We start from the raw sequence: 21,742 nt of genomic DNA on the forward strand, positions 1-21,742 counted from the left end.
CTGAAGCTATTTGGGCTAAATCATTTGCTTCTTGGTTTTCTTGTCGAGGTATATGCTCAATGTTAATGTAATCGAAATGATTCAGAAGAGAACTCGCCATAACAAAATATTTTGCTAAGTGCTCATTAATACATTTGTATTCTTGTGTCAATTGCTTCAACACTAATTCTGAATCACCCCTTATGTTTACATTTCTTGCCCCCAGACTAATTAAAATTTCAAGGCCTGTAATTAGAGCCTCATACTCAGCCTCATTATTAGAACAAAGTCCTTTGATTTTAAATTTGAATTTAGTTGGAACTTTATTGGGGGATATTATTAAAATTCCAATTCCAGTTCCATGTTTGTGTTTCGAACCATCGAAATACAAAATCCAAGGCTCTGTATCGACATAGTCTTGCGGCATTTCGACCACTGAGTGATCTACAATAAAATCTGCCACAATTTGACCCTTAACAGATTTCAAAGGCTTGTACGTTAAAGAATATTCTGTTAATGCTAAAGCCCATTTTCCAATTCTACTGTGTAGAATAGGTTTTGACAACATGTGCTTAATAATATCATAATGAGAATATACATAAACATCAACAGGCTTTATATATTGCTTAAGTTTTGCACAAGAGAAATACAAACAAAGACAAAGTTTTTCTATGGCAGTATATCTAGTTTCTGCATCATTTAGTACACGACTAAGATAATAAATTGCATGCTCTACGCCATCATCATCTTCCTGAGCCAACATGCTACCAATGGTCTTGTCAGATGCAGCAATATACAACTTCATAGTCTTGTTTCGACTAGGAGGCATTAACACAGGAGGCTTGATCAGATATTCTTTAATTTCATCGAAAGCCTTTTGATGCTCTTCATTCCATTTGAATGGTTCATCTTTCTTGAGTCGAAGTAATGGCGAAAAAATTTGAGCTTTGCCACTTAGATTCGAAATGAATCGCCTCAAGAAGTTGATTTTTCCTAGCAAAGACTGAAGCTGTTTTTTGGTCGAAGGAGGCTTCGTCTCAAGAATAGCCTTTGTCTTATTTTGATTTATCTCAATGCCTTTTTTATGCACCACAAAACCAAGGAAATCTCCTGCATGCACACAAAAAGCACACTTTAATGGATTCATTTTTAATCCATGTTTCCTCATTCGTTCGAAAGATTGCCTAAGATAATCCAAATGGCTATCTTCTGAGGAGGATTTGATGATTATATCATCAATATAAATTTGCATAAATGTGTCAATAAAATCATGAAACATGGAATTCATGGCCCTTTGATAAGTGGCCCCAGCATTTTTCAACCCAAAGGGCATAACCACCCATTCATAAGTGCCTAAAGCACCAGGGCATCGAAATGCTGTTTTCGACACATCACTTTCAGCAATAAATATTTGGTTATAACCAGAATAACCATCTAACATGCTTAAAAATTCGAAGCCAGCTGCCGAATCTACCAACATTTCCGCTACTGGCATAGCATATTCATCTTTAGGTGTAGCATTATTTAAATCCCTAAAATCTATGCATACTCTAAGAGTTCCATTCTTTTTAATGACAGGGACTATATTTGCTAACCATTCGACATACCTGGCAGATCTGATGAATTTACACCTCAGCAGCCTTTCGATCTCTTCCTTAATTTTGGACATGATTTCTGGTGCGAATCTTCTTGGTAGTTGTTTTACTGGTCTTTTTCCCTCCTTAATCGGTAATTTCATTTCGACCATTTCTCTGCTTAACCCAGGCATTTCGTGGTAATCCCAAGCAAAACAGTCTTTAAATTCTCTAAGAAGAGGCACCAGCTTTTCTTTTAGACTTGAGGTGATATTGGCACTGATATAGGTTGGCCTTTTTATCGAGCCATTTCCAATGTCGATCTCCTCCAAAGGATCTTGAGCCTGCATCTTTGGCACCTCACTTATGGGATTTTTCTCAAAACCCAGCGGCTCATCGTCATAAATGCAATCCAGTCTTCGATCCTTTGTTTCTTTGTTTTCATGATCTTCGATCTTGGCTTCAACTGCCATATTTTGTTGGGATTCAGCCTCAAAGGCCGTATTTAGTCTATTTTCGGCCATATAAGCCGTAATTCTGGCCCATGCAGTGGCCTCAGTCATATTAACCTTCATATATATTCCACCCAGTTGGTGGAATGACTCCATCTTCAGAGGGAACAGCATCAATTTCCTCCCTCTCCCATATAAACCCATAGGTAGGATGGAGTTTGACAGAGTGGATAACATTGTCACTTGATTCGAAAACAGCCTCCTTGTCACCACAAGGTGCTATATTAGCCAACTTTTTGTCAAAGGTTTGTGCAGTAACATTATCAACCTCTGACTTATAGAAGCTTTGATCTGCCTCTATATTTTCAACAATCCCATCTTCCCTCCAGATAATGAGTTTCTGGTGGAGGGTAGATGGCACAGCCCCAACTCCATGAATCCATTCCCTTCCTAATAGCAAGTTAAAATTAGCCTTAGACTGTATCACCAGGAATAGAGTTGGTCGAACTATACTGCCTACAGCAACATCTACTTGAATGGCTCCCAAAGAATAGCCAGTTTTACCCTCATAATTCGAAAGCACAATGTTATGGGCAGATAGATCAGTGTCATGTTTCCCGATCTTGTGGAGCATAGATCGAGGCATTAAGTTAACAGCCGCTCCTCCATCTATGAGCACTTTGTTGATGCCAATATTCTCAACTTTTGCTCTGATGAAAAGAGGTTTGAGATGACTTTTCATCCGAAAATCTGGCCTTTCGAAATAAGCTAATTGTTCTTCCACACAGCCATTGTTCATAACATAGTAACATACTGGCTTTGGGTCAGCCATATCAAAATGATCGAACTCACTTTCGATCTCAGTAACTTCAGACTGGACATCATATTCAGATGGCAAGATAGAAACCACACAAATGACATCAAAGTCTGGTTCAGAATCCAGTAGATCCTCATCCTCCATCTTATCTTCATCCACTGGAGGCAGAAGTCTCTCTTTTACTGGCCTCCTAGATACTTCTTTATACTGGCCCGTTTGCAGATTCTGTTGGGCCAATTTCTTCTGACGCTGGAACCTACGCCATTGGGTCCTCGTCATAGGATTCTTTCCTCTGTAATTGTTCCTATAAGAGTACCTATTAGCCTCCTGTGGGCCAATTTGCTTCGTTCCACTCGAACCGCCTACTTCCATGGCCCCTTTGTTGAACCTTATGAGTCCCTGGTGCATCCATTTTTCGACCGGAACTGAACCAGGAGGAGCGAAAGTATTCCTTCGACCAGACTTCTGATTAGTGTTCAAATGCACCATAACTCTTTTGCCTTTATCGAAACGTTGGTTCTGCTTTGCCCCCTTGTTAACAACTTGGTATTCTTTGAGGCCCTCAGTAGCCTCCCTATCACATACTGCACTGCAGCGAGGGCAGAGCATCACAATCTTGTTTTCGAGTTTGCATCTGTTCAAGAAATCAATTAAATCCTCCTCAGCCTGAGGATACACAACCTTCATTTGTTCGTTGTAATCCTCTTCAGATATGCCCTGAACTTGCACCTGAGACAACTCCATTGTTTCGACCATCATTATTTCTTGGGGTTCTGCATAGAGAGTTTCAGCAGCTTTGGATGTTTCAGCATTTGCCTGAACAACCTTTGGTTTCTCACCAAATTTGAGCCTCCCTTCGTCGAGAGCCTTTTGAACCAAATCCCTGAAAAGAACACAACGTGAGGTTTTATGGCCAAGGAAATTATGAAATTTACAATAACCCATTTTCTTCTGTTGTTCGACTGGGGGTACTTTCAAGCCCTTAGGAACAACAATCTGGCCATCTGTGACTAATAAATCAAATATTTCATCGCATTTAGTTATGTCAAATGTATAAGTTTTAGACACAAATTTATCATTTTTAGGTTCAACAGGGTTTTTTCCATTGGAAGGTCTAAGGAGTTTACAAACATAAGGAGGTCCAGGTTTTAATTCTGCTAAATCAACCTCATTGTCTTTGATATCTTCATAAATAATATCGAACTCCTGGTCACTGTCATTGGTTTCGACATATGCAACCTTTTCCTTCTTGTGGAATTTAGAATTTCTAGCCTTTTCAGCCTTCAATCGTTCGAGTTGTCGAACTCTATCAGCCAATTGAGCCATATCCCTTAAATACTGGGTATCTAATTTCTTTCTAATCGAATAGTCTAGGCCACCAGCAGCCATTTCGACTAATTCATGTTCAGGGACTTGGGTAAAACACCTTGTCTTTAAGAGTCTGAATCTGTTCAAATAATCATCAATTGATTCAGGTGCCTTGCGTCGAACGCTGGCTAACTCTTTAAGGCTTATCTTAGACTGTCCCATATAAAATTGCTCATGGAAAATCCTCTCCAATTGGTTCCAATTATGTATGGAATGAGGAGAAAGGGTTGTAAACCATGTGAAAGCATTTTTAGTTAAGGAATTAGGGAAATATTTCATTCTTAAATTTTCATTATTAGCCAAGTCCCCTGCCTCGACCAAATATCTAGCAATGTGTTCGACAGTGGACTCATTTGTCTCTCCCGCAAACTTAGTAAACTTAGGGATTTTCACACCCCTTGGTAATTCTGTCTGTAACACATATTCAGATAATGGGGACACAAAATTGGGCCTGTGTAAACCCAAGTTCAAACCATTTTGTACTAGAATTGTTTCGACCATTTGGGCCAGGTTATTCTGCCTATCGAAACGGTTTTGTTGAACATTCCCTATTACTTCATCAGCATTTTGGTTTCTATTTACCAATACTATACCAGGGTTTGGTTCGACCTGTTGGGCTGGTGGCTCTATGCGAGCCAATGGTTGTGGTGCTTGAGCCATTTGCATCCCTGGATTGTTAGGCATCTGTATCTCTTGGACAGGCGCCTGTATTTGGATCTGTCGAATTGGTGGTTGCTGTACGGGTGGTGCCCCAAAAAAGTCAGCAATTCGACTTATTTGATTTGTTAACATTTGGTAACTGTCATTTGTATTTTGAATTAAGGGGTTAATAACAGTTCCTATTTGTTGTGTTAACATGTTAACCATATCATGGTTACTTTCATCCATTTGTTGTCTGAGTGACAAAACGGATGTATTGGTTAAATGTTGAGGAATTATCCTACCTTGATTGCCCGCTACAGACCCTGATGGAGAGGACATATTAAGATTCTCTATATTTGGTTGAGAGTTTTGCAACCCTGCCATCAAAGATGTAGGCATGCCATATAGAGGGTTTTGAAGCGGTCGAAAGGGACTTCCACTGGGATTCCCTAAACTAGGGTTATTCCATGGGGCAAAAGCAGACGCTGACGTGGTCGAACTTGCCAACGTCATGTTGGTCATGGGAGAAGTTACCCCTGTCTGATTCATAACCGTCGAAGCGGTCGAACTTATCGTGCCAATAGTTTGGTCAGGAATTGCTCCTATGCCGGAATTTATATTGGCATTACTGACAGATGTCTGCGTTGGTTGCCCCTCCATATTTGGAAGGTCATTGTTTCGATTACTTGGGGGTGGTCTAGCCATCCTTGTACGAGTTTTGAATTCTGTTAAGTGTGGAACAGATTTCCCACTTCTTAAATGCATACAAGATCAAAACAATTAAGAATGCAATAAACCAACTGTTCTAAACAAAACTTTAATAATAATTTTAAAGCCAAAACACACAATTGACCGGTCCCACTGGGCGTGCCAATTTGTTTACGCTGGAATTTGGTAAACAACCGCTAGTCTAAGTTAATTGCTTGCGAGATCAACTAGTGAATCTCAGGAGCATGCCATTTGTGTGTTTGCATTAAACGTAAAGCTTTTGATGTTCATCGTTGCAACGAACATTCATTGGTTTTGAGGTTTGCAGAAAGTAAAAATTCTTTGAAAGAATCGAAATGCTGGAAGTAACTTGACAAGGGAAAGGTAAATTACAGAATTTAAAGGATCAACAAGTTCATTCGATCGAATGAACCATTTAAAAGACAGGAATTATATAAAATTAAACGTAAATTGCATTGCATTCGAAATGTAAAGTTTACAGGAACTTAAAATGGTTCACAAACATACATTCTCCTTGCGTACTCGTTTCTCTCTGCGCTGGGTACTTTGAGTGTATAAGGATTTGTATAAATGATTTGCGACCTCGAAATCTGACTAAAAACTGCTATATATAGACATTCGAAAATAAACTGCCCTAACGGTCGAACACTATCCTAATGCCAAGTGTCCTGCTACGTATACCTTACATGCACATAACTGCTCCTTAGAACGGTTATCCACATTGCTCAAAGTCGAACTGATTTTGTGAAGTTTTGTTAGGAATTGTGCTAAGTCCAGAAATCTTGCTGCCTTGACTTCGACTCGACCATACACCAGCTCGAATCGCCCAATGGTTCGAAGCCCTCCTTCTTGTCTTAGCCTTATACTTCGTAAATACTTCCTTGAACCTGTGAATCCCTTTCAATAGACTCTTCTTTCTTTTTGATTCGAACAGTATCCAACAAAATTCGTATTTAGAGCATATTTTTAGCTCATCAAAAAATATGGGCTAACAACACCATAACTAACTGACAATTCGATTGAAACCAAGGAGAAAATGCTGATTTATTATCATCATTATTATTACCGATATGGTGAACGTATATTTCAAAGAGAAACAACAATTGAAACATGAAAAAATCAGTAATTGAATCTCAGTTTCTCACACATAGTATCGACAGAGATGACAATTGTTCGTTAAATATAATAACATAAATAACCTGTTTGATTCTAACTTAATTTTCATCGATGAAAATTGATTTTAACAATAGAGACGGAGTTGAGCTTATCTCAAATTTTAAAAGTGGGCTTTATATAAAATTTGAGGTTATTAATGTTTATATGATTTTTTTCCATACTCTCACTTTTATAATTATTATAAATAAATTATTTATTACAATAGTTAAATATTTTAAATTACTTTTTAAATTTTTTAGTTTTTGTAAAATTTGAACTTTCTATAAATTCCATGCATATATTTCTTTAATTTTTACTAACTTAAAATATTTTTAAGACATGAAAAAGTTAAAATAAAAAAATTGAATATTACATAAGGAAGACCATGTATGTACGTATTGTTAAGATTAATAATATGAATTCTTTGTTATTAAAAAATGTTTAAAATTATTCTAATAAGTACTCTAATCAAACTTATAAATAAAATTTCATTTATAAAAAAAATATTAAATAGATATTTAATTAAGTTACTTATCTAGAAATAATTTGTTTTTATATTATAAATTTAAGTACTTTGAAGAATAGACTTAAATAATATTTTGTAGAATATTTCAATAAGTTTTATTTTCTTAAAAACAATATTATTTTAACTATACTCTTATCTTTAAATTAAAATTAAACTATATAATGTTTTATTTTTATAATAAATTGATTTATTAAAATAATACAATTAATAAAGGAAATTTAATTTATACAATTAAATAGTTATATATAAAATACCTTTATCAGTCATATTTGTAGAGATTAAAATATTAGCCTAAGCGTCAACTAAGTCTGAAGTCGTGTTTGGTTCACTTTTGAAAAGTTGTAGCAAAAACAAAAAACCTCGCTATAAAGCACATTGGCACTTTTTTCAATGATTTTTTATCCTTTCGTGAGTGGTTTTCATTTGATTTGATCCAAGACCAATCCTGTATAATAACAACGAGAAGTTGATACAAACAATAGAATGATCAAGTATTGGATAGCTACTCCATCATAGGCATTTTCAGTCTTTTTCCATTCACGCTGTAACCACCAATCATATCTGTGATCGATTCTAAAATCTTCAAGAAGATGCAGCTACAAGGTATACTCATAATTAGTTAGTTAAGACTTTGTTCAAATAATTTGATTTAGTATAGATGTGCAATATTAATTCACTTTTATTTTGTTCGATCTTCTTAATTTGTTTCAGATGGTTCTGGTATAAAGTCATTAATAACCTCTCACAAGTTCTGATTTCCTCCGTTGCCGGAATGATTATGGACAAGTCATGGTGGGAGACCAGAGCATCGTTCCCCACAAAAAAGATCACTTTGGCCGTGTTGTAAAGCTTGAGAAGTTCTCTCTCTATGTTGGTAATTAACTAACTTGTTTATCCTTAATTAATATATCGTTAGTTCGTTTAATGATCATGAAACCAAAACACGTACTATGATTAATGGAAAACCAAGAAAATGATTGAATATGGAATAAGTGATCAAAATTAGTAGTATTTGTTTCAAAGATTTTCGGAAAGCGATCGAAATGAATCCACTCTTCCTGTCAGGGCCCTAGAATAGGTGTGCCTAAGTAGGGGATTAAATTTTATTTTTTAATTATTTTTTTCTTAAAAATTAGACATGTATTTTTATATTGTCAAATTAATTATAATTTATCTTATTTTATTTAATTTTAAGCACCAGTGAATGGAACATGTCTCCTTCTCTCCTGCATCGTCTCAATTTCTCAGTCTCTTTCAGGCCTGTTTCGTTTCATTTAGACAGTGTTTCATAAGTTTTTATTTTCTTAAAATTAAAATTTTGACAGAAATATATGTACTACATGGGAAAAACTAATTGTAAACATCTGCTTCACATATAAAAAAAACAGATCCACGTCCAATTCAAAATCCGAAATCATGTTTGATTCACTTTTCGCAAATCCACATTGGCGAGTTCAATCTGCTAATAAAATTATGATTTATCGATAAAAAAATCTTATATCTCAAAAATAGATACATGATAACTTAAGTTGGTCTTTTCAATGTTGTATTAAAGAAAACAAAATAATTTATATTTTACAAGCTCTATTTCATTTTCCTGCTTAATTTGCGGGTAAAAGACAAATAGAAAAGTGACATTAAAAGAACAAAGTGCAGTTGAAAATTTGTCGTGTATGTACACCACATTTGAATCCAATATCTTGCTTTGACTTTTTTAATATTTTTTTATTATAGAACGGTTCAGCTTTTCCACCGTTCAAGCCGCTAAACCTTTGGATTGTAAAATTTTTCATAGATTTATATATATATATATATATATATATATATATATATATATATATATATATATATATATATTTTTTTTTTAAAAAGAAAAACAAAATATAAAAACATACATACAGTAAGAGTGTTCTCTACATTGGTGGAAGAGATGAAAGCAATAAAGCTTGACTCACAAAAAACGAACGACACCACACTGTCCACAATGAGAGGAGTCCGGTGCTGAAAACCAGCTCCAAAATTAGTTGGAAGCTAAAAAATTAAGTAGAAGTTAAAAAATTAAGTAAAAGTTGATAGTTAAAAATGTAGCTTATTAAATTATAAATGTTAAACAAAATTAATTGTTGAAGTAACTAAAAAATATAAAATTACATAAATTAATAGAACAACATTTGTTTAGAAGAGGTAATAAAAATTTTTGATAAATATATTAAGGATAAAAATAAAAGAAAATGTAAAAATTTAGAATATAGCATTTAAAAAAACATTATTACTTAAAGTGGTATTTCAAGAAACGCTAGAAACTATTAAAAAAAACTACTAAAAAAGATTGTTTACTAAGCAATCAAACAAGTTTTCAGCAAGTAAAAAAAAAATTAAAAGTTAACTTAAATGTCTTGTCATCCATAGTTTTCAAGTATCATTTCAAAAAATATTAAAAGTTACTCAGAAGTTATTAAAAAAAGTTTGTTTATCATATAGTTAAATAAGTTTTTCAACCAATAAAAAACTAAAAATTAGTTAAAATATCTTACCAAATATAATTTTAATATTTATTATTAAAAGGTTTTGCCCCAAGCCTTATTGGTGAAAATGACTAGACTCAATTTAGGCAATGTTTTTAGAGTCCAATTTAGCCTAATTTACAAGGTAAGGAAGGAATCCATTGGACCAAGCTTATTTTTTTTATCTTAACATTAAATTACTCATTTGATCCCTATAGTTTCATGATTTTTATATCTTTAGTCCCTATAGTTTGAAAATAGTGTTATTAGTTACTGTAATTTAAAAGTGTTCTTTTTAATCCTTATAGTTTCTATTTTAATTCTCTTTTAGTCCCTATAATTTGAAAGTGATATTTTTAATCCTTGTATTTTAATTACCTTTTAGTCCTCACTACAAAAAATATAAAAATAATTAACTACAAATTAGTTATAAATTATTAATTATTTTTTATTACAAACTATCTTACAATAAATTAATTACGAATTACTTACTAATATTTTTGCAGTTAATTGTAATTGATAATATTATTGATATTTTGATAATAAAGACTAAAATAAAATTAAAATATAAAAACTAAAAAAATTACTTTCAAACTATATAAATTAAAAGAGAATTAAAATACAAATTTTAAAGACTAAAAAAATCACTTTTAAAATTATAGGGACTAAAAAAGAATTAAAACATAAACTATAAAAATTAAAAAAATTATATAAAAATAAAAAAAGATAAAAATCCTGACACTAAATAAATAATTTAACCTTATTTTAACCATTCTATATGTCATGTTAACATATATGTACATACTAGTACAACATGTTAGTATCCATCAAGTATAAGTGGATTAAGAAGTTACTTTCACATCATCACTAAACATAAATTTAATTTTAGGGGACCAAGAAAAAATAATATAATTTTATATAAAAAACTTTTGAATGCAAAAAATATTAAAAACCGTTATAACCTTCGTCGTGCACAGCCCATTCAAGCAGCGCCTTTCTCTTCTCCTTCTCGCCTCTCCCTCTTCGTGTGGTGCGCAGCCCATTTAACCACCAACCCTCTTCATTCTTGCACGATTTCTGTTCCCTGACAGAGGAAGGAATCGAGATAGGGATAGGGATTCGGCGAACAAGAGCAAGAGGAGGAGAGGCTATTAGGAATGAAAGAAATGAAAGATAGATGAAAAGTAGTTTTAGGATTCATTCATTCATCAAAGTATTACAAAATTGATGTATTTATACAAAGATAGAAAATAACTAACTTGAGTAACCAACACTAACTTACTCAAATAACTTCTAGTAACTATAACTTGAGTAACCAACTAATTTACTCAAATAACTTCTAATAACTAACTAAATTAATTTTATGTCTAATACCCCCCGCAAGTTGGAATGTGTTGAAAAACACTTCTAGCTTGGAGAATACAATACATCAACCTTAAAGAAGAAAGAGAAAAGAAAAAAAAACTGAAAACATGAAATATAACGAAACATGTCGGAAATACATTGGTCAAAATAAAAACTTCGAGAAATCTTCGACTGCTTCCAAGAGTCCAAAGGAAACATCAAAGCTTGTTGGCAAAAACTTTGGTGACGAAGGACAAGAAATTGTAACCGACACGCTCGAAGAGGTACCACAATGCGGTGGCATAAACGAGCACCGCAACCGCTCCACGCCAATTCATCCACAACACCACATCAGCAACTAAGCCTTTGCCGAGAACACGATGAAAGGAGGAGAAACTAAGGTAATGCCAAGATTGTCAGAAGAATGATGAAGGGGTTAGAATCATCAATGGCAGCCATGACCATGAGAGAAAAAAAAAAGAACCAACCAGGCATCCGAAAGGTTCCCTTAAAAAACGATTCATAAAGGGGTGGCCTACCCAGTTATATAAGAACTTAATCATCAATGACATCCATGACCATGAGAGAAAAAAAAGAACCAATCAGGCATCCGAAAGGTCCCCTTAAAAAAATGATTCATAAGGGGGTGACCTACCCAGTTATATAAAAACTTAATCATCAATGACATCTATGGCCATGAGAGAAAAAAAATCAATCAGGCATCCGAAAGGTCCCCTTAAAAAATAATTCATAAGGGGGTGGCCTACCCAGTTATATAAGAACTGAATCATCCTCATGAATCACCCGATGTGGGACTCACAACACGTCCCCTCGAGTCAGGGCTCGACGCCACAAAGCGAAGGCTAACAACACTATCCACACCACCGAGTAGAACCATAAATAGCTTCAATAGGAAGCAAGAGACACGGAAGCAAAAACTTCTGATACCATATTAGGAATGAAAAAAATGAAAGATAGATGAAAAGTAGTTTTAGGATTCATTCAATTCATTCATTCATCAAAGTATTACAAAATTGATGTATTTATACAAAGATAGAAAATAACTAACTTGAGTAAGCAACACTAACTTACTCAAATAACTTATAGTAACTATAACTTGAGTAACCAACTAATTTACTCAAATAACTTCTAATAACTAACTAAATTAATTTTATGTCTAATAGAGGCTCTCACACGCAAAGCACCGAAGAGAGCGTCGGAAACGAACAAGACGTCGACATTGTGGACGTTGGCGTCTCTAAGTTCCATTCCCCTAATTATACTACATCGTCGTTCGCCTCCGATCACAACCATCGCCGGAGCTTCATGCCGGCAAAACCTCTGCCATTCAAGATAACGGATGAGATGATCGGCATGACCGTTCCGAGAAAGGCTCGTTGAGGTTTGCAACGATATGAATACTCTTTGTTTTCCTTTTTCTACTTCCATTTTTGTTTTTCCAGTAACTGGCTTTTACTTTGTTTTTTTTTTTTTTTGGTTTTTGATGTGTTTTGTGCAGCATCTGCAAAAAGGTTTCACGAAAGTTGGATTTCCGCAAGCAGCGGTGGGGAGGAGCTGAATTTTCGGCAACGATCGAATTCCCCCGGAGGACAGAGTGTTGAACCGGCCTCACCTTCTTCTTCGAATGTTTCTCTGAGGAAGAAGATGGTCTGTGTGAGATTTTGTTTCGAGTTTTTTAAAAGGATTTTGTTTGTATCTTTAGACTGAGTTCTGAGGTGTTTGTTATTATGTTGCAGAAAGAGATTAAACCTGTTTCTAAGACATCAAAATCGTCTTCGTCAGACCTCGAGATTGAGATAGCTGAGCTTCTGTATGGTTTGAAGACTTCGAAGAGCCACGAGTCTTCTAAAAAGTTTGAAGCAAGCGTCAGTCCCTCTGATTTGACTTTTTTTCATTGGCATTTTTATCACAGAGAAGAAGAAAATGGAAGACAACGACAATTCTTCCACCCTTGTTCCAAATAATTCAACTAAAGAGTTAAGCAGGATTCAGATTGAGCAACATGCTGATGTGGATTATCATGTTTGTCCATCATTAGAGGCACCAAAAGAGGACATTGGGGAAGACAGAATGAATTCAAGTGCTGGGTTTGGGGATGCTTCAGCAGATGGAAGATCGGTTTCTCCTACTAAGGAATCGCCATCATGCTCTATGTTGGATGCTGAGAAACCATATTCATCTTCAAACAGAGTGTGAGCACCAATGAATAATAGCTTTTTTGCTTTATTCTTTAATAAACTTGTTTTGATATATGATCAATGTCCCCATTTCGTTGTGATTCAATTTATTAGGATGTCTGCTTTTCCAGAGGCCAACACCCAACGAGTAGGCAAGTTTGAGACAGATCTGATGGTGAGAATCCTAGTTCTTCGCTTTCCGGTTATATTTTTTTCTTTTGTTTTTGCTGCAAATATCTGAAGAGTGGCTTTCCAACAGGCTCCTCCTCCTATGGGGCTGTCCCCAGAAGTGGATGACTTGTCAATGGGTGATTTCATATCAGAAACTTAAGCTTTGGCACCGGATGTGGAAATGGTGAGTGAGTAGGTTGACTGTAAACATTGAAATTATTTTTACTTGCTCATTTTTCTGTTTCATGATCCAACTCGTCAAAAATTCTAATGCAGAAGAAGGAAAATAGTGCTTAGGTGGAAAGACCAGTTAAGAAGGAGAAAATTCCAGAAGAAATTGAAGAGGCAAAAATTGTAACATTTAAGGAGAAGTTTGATGTGCTAAAACATGATTTGGAGAAGCAAAACAATGCCAATGACATAAAGACAAACAATAAATTGGAAGAGCAGGATGGGAATAGGGAACTAGCTACTATATTATCAAATCCCAAAGAATAGATAACTGGTACTTTCAGTGTATAATTAGGGTATATTTTGCCATTTCTGTCAGTGAAATTTAAGTGTACTAAATTTGCCATGCAAAATATACTGAACCAAGAGTTAACTGATTTGTTGACTCAGCTTAAACATGGAAATAATGAGAGTATTAGATGAAAGAAACAACTCATTGTTAATATTTTCATCTGGCGAATCCATTACTGTAAATAACATTGTAGTGTTGTATTATTTTTTAAGCTCTAATAAACAAAAAAAAAAAACTTAACTTTTTGTTGATGTAATAGGCAGTAACCTTTGTATCAAAGTTTTTTATGCTCACTCTATCTGTTAATGCCCCTTAGCTCTTACCTTAGTGAACATAAATTTAAACTTTCATGGTCAAATTCATATTTGTATGTTCTTGTCCCTTGTTTGCAAATTCTGTCAATGACATCTTATGTATTTTTATCGCTACAACTTTAGATACTAGATATAGAACTATCTACTTTTTATATTTTTGCAAATCATTCATTAAAAAAATACAGTAACGTTTGATCCTTGAACCTGTTGAAGATCACAATTGTTAATCAATTACTTTAAGTTTTCAACTTAATGTTATATATGATTGGACCGACTAAAATTCTATCATGTGGGCTGTAACAGATTTGTATATTGTTGTCCCATTGTAGATTGTTACCACTGTGCTTGAGTTGAAAACGTGCCCAGATTCTTCATGATAAGAAAGCTGATTCTTACTATGTGGGTTCATTTTTAATTGTATATATTATTATATTTAATATTAAAGGAAACTTTAATTGGGAGTTTTACAAGAATTATATATTGTTAAGGAAAAGGTGTGTAGGGAATGTTTATATGATCTCTTTTTTTGATATCCTTTGTTTCCAAATCACGTAATTATTGTTTGGTCTATGGTTGAGGAGTATAGATTTGTGCTGTATGATCTCTTTTTTTAATATCCTTTGATATCTCTTTTTATTCATCTTCCTCTTTCGGGTTTTGTGCTGTATGATTAGGTGCACTGTCTGGCATGCTGGACCTCATATTGTTCTTTGTTGTTAACTTCATTTGTCATTTCAAAGAAGCATTTCCCTTAGAAAAAAAGGTACAAATAGAAGCATGCTTTTGCAGTCCTTCTATTTCTTCTATTCAATGAAGCCAATGATGTGAAAATGAAGAACTTTTGACTGCCATAGGTGGTCCTTCTATCAAATACTAGCCTCATTTATAGAATATAAGTTAACTTTCCTAGAGACTATGTTACTTACACACTAATTTGACTTATATATTAAAATACTTGGAGTATGTATTTTAATATCAGGGCATATAATATATTTTTTATATGAGCAAGCAGATTTCTTAGCAGGACATATAATGTATTTTAATCACGTAATTCTTTGTATTCTATTTTTAGGTTGATTTTATTTTTATTTTTTATGAGAATGATAAGTTTAATATCTGAAGAAGTTAAACTTGAAAGCTGCATTTGCTTCTTTTTTTTACTTCGATGTCTATGCTCTTAAAATGTGTTGTTTGCTTATAATTTTCAGCTTGTTATTGCAGATTACCTTTTGTCTTCTCTTTTCTCTTGTGATTGTATTTGTTTCTGATGGTTTGAGTACAGTGCCTGATAAAGCATCTGTCCTTTCTTCTAATACTTCCTTCAGACACGAATTTCATGAACTTGTAAGATGAAAGATAATTGCTTTTTTTTTTTTGTACTATTGTTTATAAATATTTAGTATCAATTTGGGATGATGTTGATGTCCTTTCCTGCTGAAGGTAATGACGACTGGGAATGATCCAAATGTTGAGGGCTTTGTTGGTGGCTTAAGGCTTGCTTGGGTGGTACATTTGAGTTGTATACCATAGTCCACCATTTGTTTTATCTTTCTGATAAAATACTAATTTCTCAGGTCATGAGTGTAAAAGCAGTTGGCATTGCGATAAAACTTACACTGGAAGGTGCAAACCAGACTTTCCACTTTCAGGCATGGGTTTTTGCAATGGTTTCTGTCACCTGCATCGTTGTCCAACTAAATTACCTTAATATGGCCGGTGCTATTTTTTTTTTTCTGTGCATAATTTTTTGCATTACACATTAGCTAGCTGTTAAAACCAGGTGTGCTTTCTTCAGATACTTTGTTGCATTCTGTTGCTTTGTTCTCTGTGTTTTACATGTATAACATATCCTATTGAACATGAGTTAGGCTGTTTGTGTTTGTTGAAACTTGTGATTGATGAAAACTATGTGAACTTTGTATTCTTGTTTAATATTCTCTTAATTTTGTGTCTAATCAATTATTGCAGCCAAGCATTAGTATATATTATCTTTTGTTTTTGAGTGATCAAGTGAGTGGGTGAAGCCTTTGTTTAGAAAGAATTAAAACAGGGCAACATTATAAGAAGTTTGTCAATGTTGACTTCTCAGTTGAAAGGCCCATGCTTATTAATGACCAAGGTATATTTGATCAAACCTTTTTGTTGTTAACTTTTTCTATGATGTTAGTTAATTGTCTGGCCTTTCCCATATATTAGTAAAAAGTGCAGAACATCTCAAAATTTCAAGTAGCAGTATACCTCCTACCTACCTTTTGTGTCTGCTCTTTAATGATTCTATCTCCTTTTCTCATAGACTAATCATGTTGAAATATATCACACTGGCTAGCTACACTACTTAAATTGTATTTGATGTAAAGATTCAGCAAATACATTTTGAATTTCAATATTCTCTGATTGCTTCCTGTGTCCCTGAATGTCTCATTGAGGATGACCTGGTTTTGTCTCTGTTTATTAATTGTGCATCTTTCTTTTGTTAGATAAAAAGATAATTCAGATGATTAGTTAATTAGTTCTATCACTAGTTAGTGGTAGTTATAACAGAATTAGAAGAATAACCATATATAGCTTGCCGTAGTACTGTGTAAAAATACAGAAAAACTGAGTATGAGAACAGTAATCTGATTTCTTTGAATTTGTATAAGAAAAGCTCTTTTTCTTTCCTTCTTCTTCTTCCCTGTGAGATTGTCAAATTATCAGTTTTCAATAGTGGTATCGAGAGCAAGGTTGAAGGGTCTGTTTCTGTGTGAATCAACCCGCGAAAGGAAGGACCTGGGACTGAAGCAATCGAAGGAGATTCTGTGTGAATCCACGCTTTTGAGGAAGACGAATTCGAGCAGAGGAAGACCTTGAGCTATGACGAGCAATGGAGTTCCGATGAACAATCTCCCAGTTCTTGGTGAAAAGAATTTTGATTGATGGCATGTGCAGATGAAAGCTCTTTTGGGTTTTCAAGATGTGTATGAGATTGTCACGAGCGGGTATCAAGAACCCAGTGTCAGTGCTACTGAGGCACAACGATCTACCTACAAAGATTTGAAGAAAAAGGACTGCAAAGCCTTATTTCTAATTCACCAGTGTGTAAATGATGCCAACTTTGAGAAAATTGCAAATGCCACAACCTCGAAGGAAGCATGGGATATTCTTATAAAGAGTTATGAAGGTGCAGAAAAGATAAAGAAGGCAAAGCTTCAGACATTGAGAAGACAGTATGAGCTTCTTGCAATGGAGGAGACTGAATCAGTAGCTGAGTATTTCACCATGATTCTCACACTCACCAATCAGATGAAGTGCTATGGAGAACAGATTAAGTAACAATTGGTGATTGAGAAGGTGCTCAGAACACTGACATCAAAGTTTGATCACATTGTGGTGGCCATTGAAGAATCAAAGGATCTTACATCCTTCAAGCTTGAAGAACTACAAAGTTCACTTGAAGCGCATGAGCAGAGATTAAGAGAAAGGAATCCTGAGAAGCACAATGATCAAGCCTTACAAGCTCAAACAAGCAGAAAGTTTGACAAGCAAGGAGACAAATCCAAAAAGAACAAAGGAAAGTGGCGCGATGAGAAGTGGAGAAAGACTGAAGATTCAAAATGTGGTGATTCTGGATCATCTTCACAGAAAGCTGTGTCAAATCCAAGAAGCCAATTCTCAGGGAAAAAGAAATGGATCGACAAGAAGAAGGTGCAGTGTTACAACTGCTGGAACTTTGGCCATTTTGCAGCTGATTGTAGATTCAGTAAAGGCTCTCATGTGAAAGGTGAAGAAGCAAGGTTGGCACAAGAGGAGAATACAGAAGATGATCATTATTTGCTGATGGTTACCACCAAAAATGATCTTCAGTGTGCTAATTTCTGGTACCTAGACATTGGTTGCTCAAACCATATGTCAGGGAGAAGAGAGTGGTTCACAACACTTGATGAGACTTCCAAAAGCACAGTGAAATTCGCAGATCACAGCTCAATTACAGCAGAAGGGATAGGGAGCGTGATGATTCAAAGAAAAGATGGGAAGAAAGCCTGCATCTCAAATGTCTTGTATGTTCCCAAGATGAAAAGCAATTTACTCAACCTTGGACAATTGCTTGAAAAGGGTTATACAATGGAGATGAAGGACAACATGCTGAAAGTTTTTGATAAAGACAAGAAGAGTGTCCTAAAAGCTCCACTCTCGACCAACAGAACATTTAGAATTGAAATTCAGATTAGTGATCAGAAGTGTATGCACTCCACCACAGAAATTGAAACTTGGCTATGGCACAAGAGGTATGGCCATCTAATTTTCAAAAGCTTAGAGCTACTAAATAGAAAAGGTTTAGTAACAGGTCTACCAAACATTAGAGTTCTTGATAAGCTATGTGATGAATACCTAATAGGCAAGCAAGCTAGAAATTCTTTTGTTTCAAGCATACCTACAAAAACTGTTAAACCACTTGAAGTTGTGTATACTAATGTGTGTGGTCCTTTTGAGGAGGAGTCTCTTGGTGGAAACAGGTTTTTTGTAACCTTTATTGATGATCTCACTAGTAAGGTGTGGGTTTATCCTATTAAGAAGAAGAGTGATGTGTTTGACACTTTTCAGATTTGGAAAACTCTGGTCGAAAAACAGTGAGTCCAAATTGAAAGTGCTAAGATCAGATGGTGGAGGAGAATACATGTCAAATGAATTCAAATCCTATTGCACTAGGGAGGGGATTGAACATGAGGTTATAGCTCCCTACACTCTACAGCACAATGGCATAGCAGAGAGGGAGAATAGAACCATCCTCAACATGGCAAGGAACATGCTAAAGACAAAGAACCTGCCAAAGAAATTCTGGGCTGAGGCTGTTTCAACATCTGTGTATCTGCTGAATAGATGTCCAATAAAGAGATTGGAAGACAAGACACCAGAAGAAGTCTGGTCAGGCACTAGACCAAGTGTGAGCCATCTCAGAATCTTTGGGTCTATATGCTATAAGCATATTCCAGACGCAATAAAGAGAAAATTGGATGACAAGAGTGAGAAACTCATATTTCTCGGCTACCATTCTACTGGTGCATACAGGGTTTTTAATCCTCAAACTCAGAAACTAGTGTTGAGTAGAGATTTGAAGTTTGATGAGGGTCAATCCTGGAATTGGAGTGATAAGTAGGGCACATCTGAATTGAGAACCAGAATTGAAGGTCTAAACACGGATGTAGGAACAGAAGACAATGTTGTTCATGATGATGCAGTATCAACGAGACCTCAGAGAAATAGACAAGCCCCTGCAAGGCTGGATGACTATGAGATATTCCCAGATTCCTCGATTACAGCTGATGGTGATTTTGTCCCTATGGCCTTACTTGCTGAGATGGAACCTATTGGCATGGAAGAAGCTTTGAAGCACTCACATTGGGTTGAAGCAATGGAAGAAGAGCTGAGGTCTATTGAGAGAAACAAGACATGGAGTCTCACAAAGCTACCAATAGGAAAGAAAGCCATAGCAGTAAAATGGGTCTACAAAACTAAGTTGAATCCTAGAGGAGAAGTAACAAAGTTCAAAGTCAGACTGGTTGCAAAGGGATTTCTGCAGAAACAAGGTCTGGATTATGATGAAGTATTTGCCCCTATTGCTAGGTTGGAAACAGTGAGACTTGTAATAGCAATGGCTAGCTACAATTGCTGGGAAGTACACCAAATGGATGTAAAATCTGCATTTCTTAATGGCTCACTAGAAGAAGAAGTTTTTGTCACTCAACCACCAGGGTTTGTGATGAAAGGTAGAGAAACAGAGGTGTACAAGCTTCATAAGGCCTTGTATGGTCTGAAACAGGCTCCCAGAGCTTGGAACAAGAGAATAGACACCTTTCTCTTGCAAATTGGATTCATGAGATGCACTACTGAATATGGTGTGTATGTTAAAGGAGAGAGTCTTTCAGATATCCTCATAGTGTGTTTATATGTGGATGATTTACTGATAACAGGAAAGGATTGCAGTGCTATCTCAACATTCAAGCAAGAGATGAAGTCTGAGTTCGAAATGTCAGATCTTGGAGAATTATGATATTTTCAGGGCATAGAGTTCAAGAGGACAAAGGCTGGAATTTTTATGCACCAAAGCAAATACACAATTGATGTCCTAAAGAGGTTTCAGATGCTTGACTGCAACTCAGTTTCAACAGGAGTTGAAACTAGTGCTGTGCTGGATCAATCTGGGCTTGAAAAATTGGTGGATAAGACTGTGTTCAGACAAATGGTTGGCTCCTTGAGGTATATATGCAATACCAGACCAGATGTAGCATATGGAGTTGGCTTGGTGAGTAGATTTTTGAAAGCACCACAGCAAGGCCATTTGAATGCAGTGAAAAGGCTACTGAGGTACTTGAAAGGGACTATTGGTTTTGGTTTGCTATTTCCTACAAACTTGAGTAGCAATTCCTGTGAGATGATTGGCTTTTCAGATGCTGATTGGTGTGGGGATAAAACTGATAGAAAGAGTACCACAGGGTATTTGTTTCAGCTAGGAAATGCAGCTATTAGTTGGTGTTCAAAGAAGCAATCCGTGGTGGCCTTATCGTCATGTGAGGCTGAATACATAGCTGCCAGCATGAGTGCTTGTCAAGCAATATGGTTAGAAGCTTTGCTGAATGAGTTGAAGGTAAAATCTGAGAATGGAATGTTGTTGATGGTAGATAACAAGTCTGCTATAAGCCTTGCAAAGAATCCTGTTGCTCATGGAAGGAGCAAGCACATTGAGACTAGATTTCACTACTTAAGAGATCAAGTGTACAATGGAAGATGGAGGTTGGATTTTTGCAGATTTGCAGATCAACTTGCAGACATTTTGACAAAACCTTTGAAGAAGGAGAGGTTTGAAGATTTGAGGAGAAAGATGGGACTTAGAAGCTCAAATGAAATCTGAATTAAGGAGGAGTGTTAGATAAAAAGATAACTCAGATGATTAGTTAGTTAGTTCTATCACTTGTGTGTTAGTTAGTGGTAGTTATAACAGAATTAGAAGAATAACCACATGTAGCTTGCTGTAGTACTGTGTAAAAATACAGAAAAACTGAGTAAGAGAATCGTAATCTGATTTCTTTGAATTTGTACAAGAAAAGCTCTCTTTATGACACGTGTGTAAGAGAGCAATATCAATTTTTATAATTATAAAAATTTGAACAGAAAGTTTCACTGGCGGCCTAAACTACTATCGCGCTATGGACATGTAAGTTTCTTCTTCTACTTCGACGTAGGAAACATTGCTATACTTACTGCAAAGCACCTGTAACCTCCTGTTTTGTAGATTTAACTTTAAAGTTTATTTTAGTAAGACTTGAGTTTTTCTTAGAAGCAAAGCATGAACTCAAATCAATTCTACTACGTGATGGTTCTTTCTTTTATAATTATCCTATCCTTGTGTCTTCCTTATGCATTGTGACCTATCCTTGATGTGTCCTAGGTGAATTTATAATTATCCTTAAT

The 21,742-nt window shown here is 35.3% G+C and overlaps 1 long non-coding RNA gene across 3 annotated transcripts; it reads left to right on the forward strand.

The window, feature by feature from the left end:
* The first annotated feature begins 7,641 nt into the window (after positions 1 to 7,641).
* On the forward strand, positions 7,642 to 15,549 carry LOC114393740. Of its 3 annotated transcripts, none has more exons than XR_003662592.1 (9): positions 7,642 to 7,845; positions 7,954 to 8,116; positions 12,275 to 12,492; positions 12,610 to 12,758; positions 12,848 to 12,921; positions 13,024 to 13,303; positions 13,403 to 13,463; positions 13,548 to 13,643; positions 13,736 to 14,233. It is a non-coding gene; the product is annotated as an uncharacterized LOC114393740 (long non-coding RNA). The 3 variants fall into 3 exon arrangements; XR_003662591.1 differs by adding an exon at positions 14,971 to 15,549 and having other exon boundaries at positions 7,643 to 7,845; positions 12,848 to 13,303; positions 13,736 to 13,964; XR_003662590.1 differs by having other exon boundaries at positions 12,848 to 13,303.
* The last annotated feature ends 6,193 nt before the right edge of the window (positions 15,550 to 21,742 follow it).

Source organism: Glycine soja, chromosome 17, assembly GCF_004193775.1.
Source record: "Glycine soja cultivar W05 chromosome 17, ASM419377v2, whole genome shotgun sequence".
NCBI lineage: Eukaryota > Viridiplantae > Streptophyta > Magnoliopsida > Fabales > Fabaceae > Glycine > Glycine soja.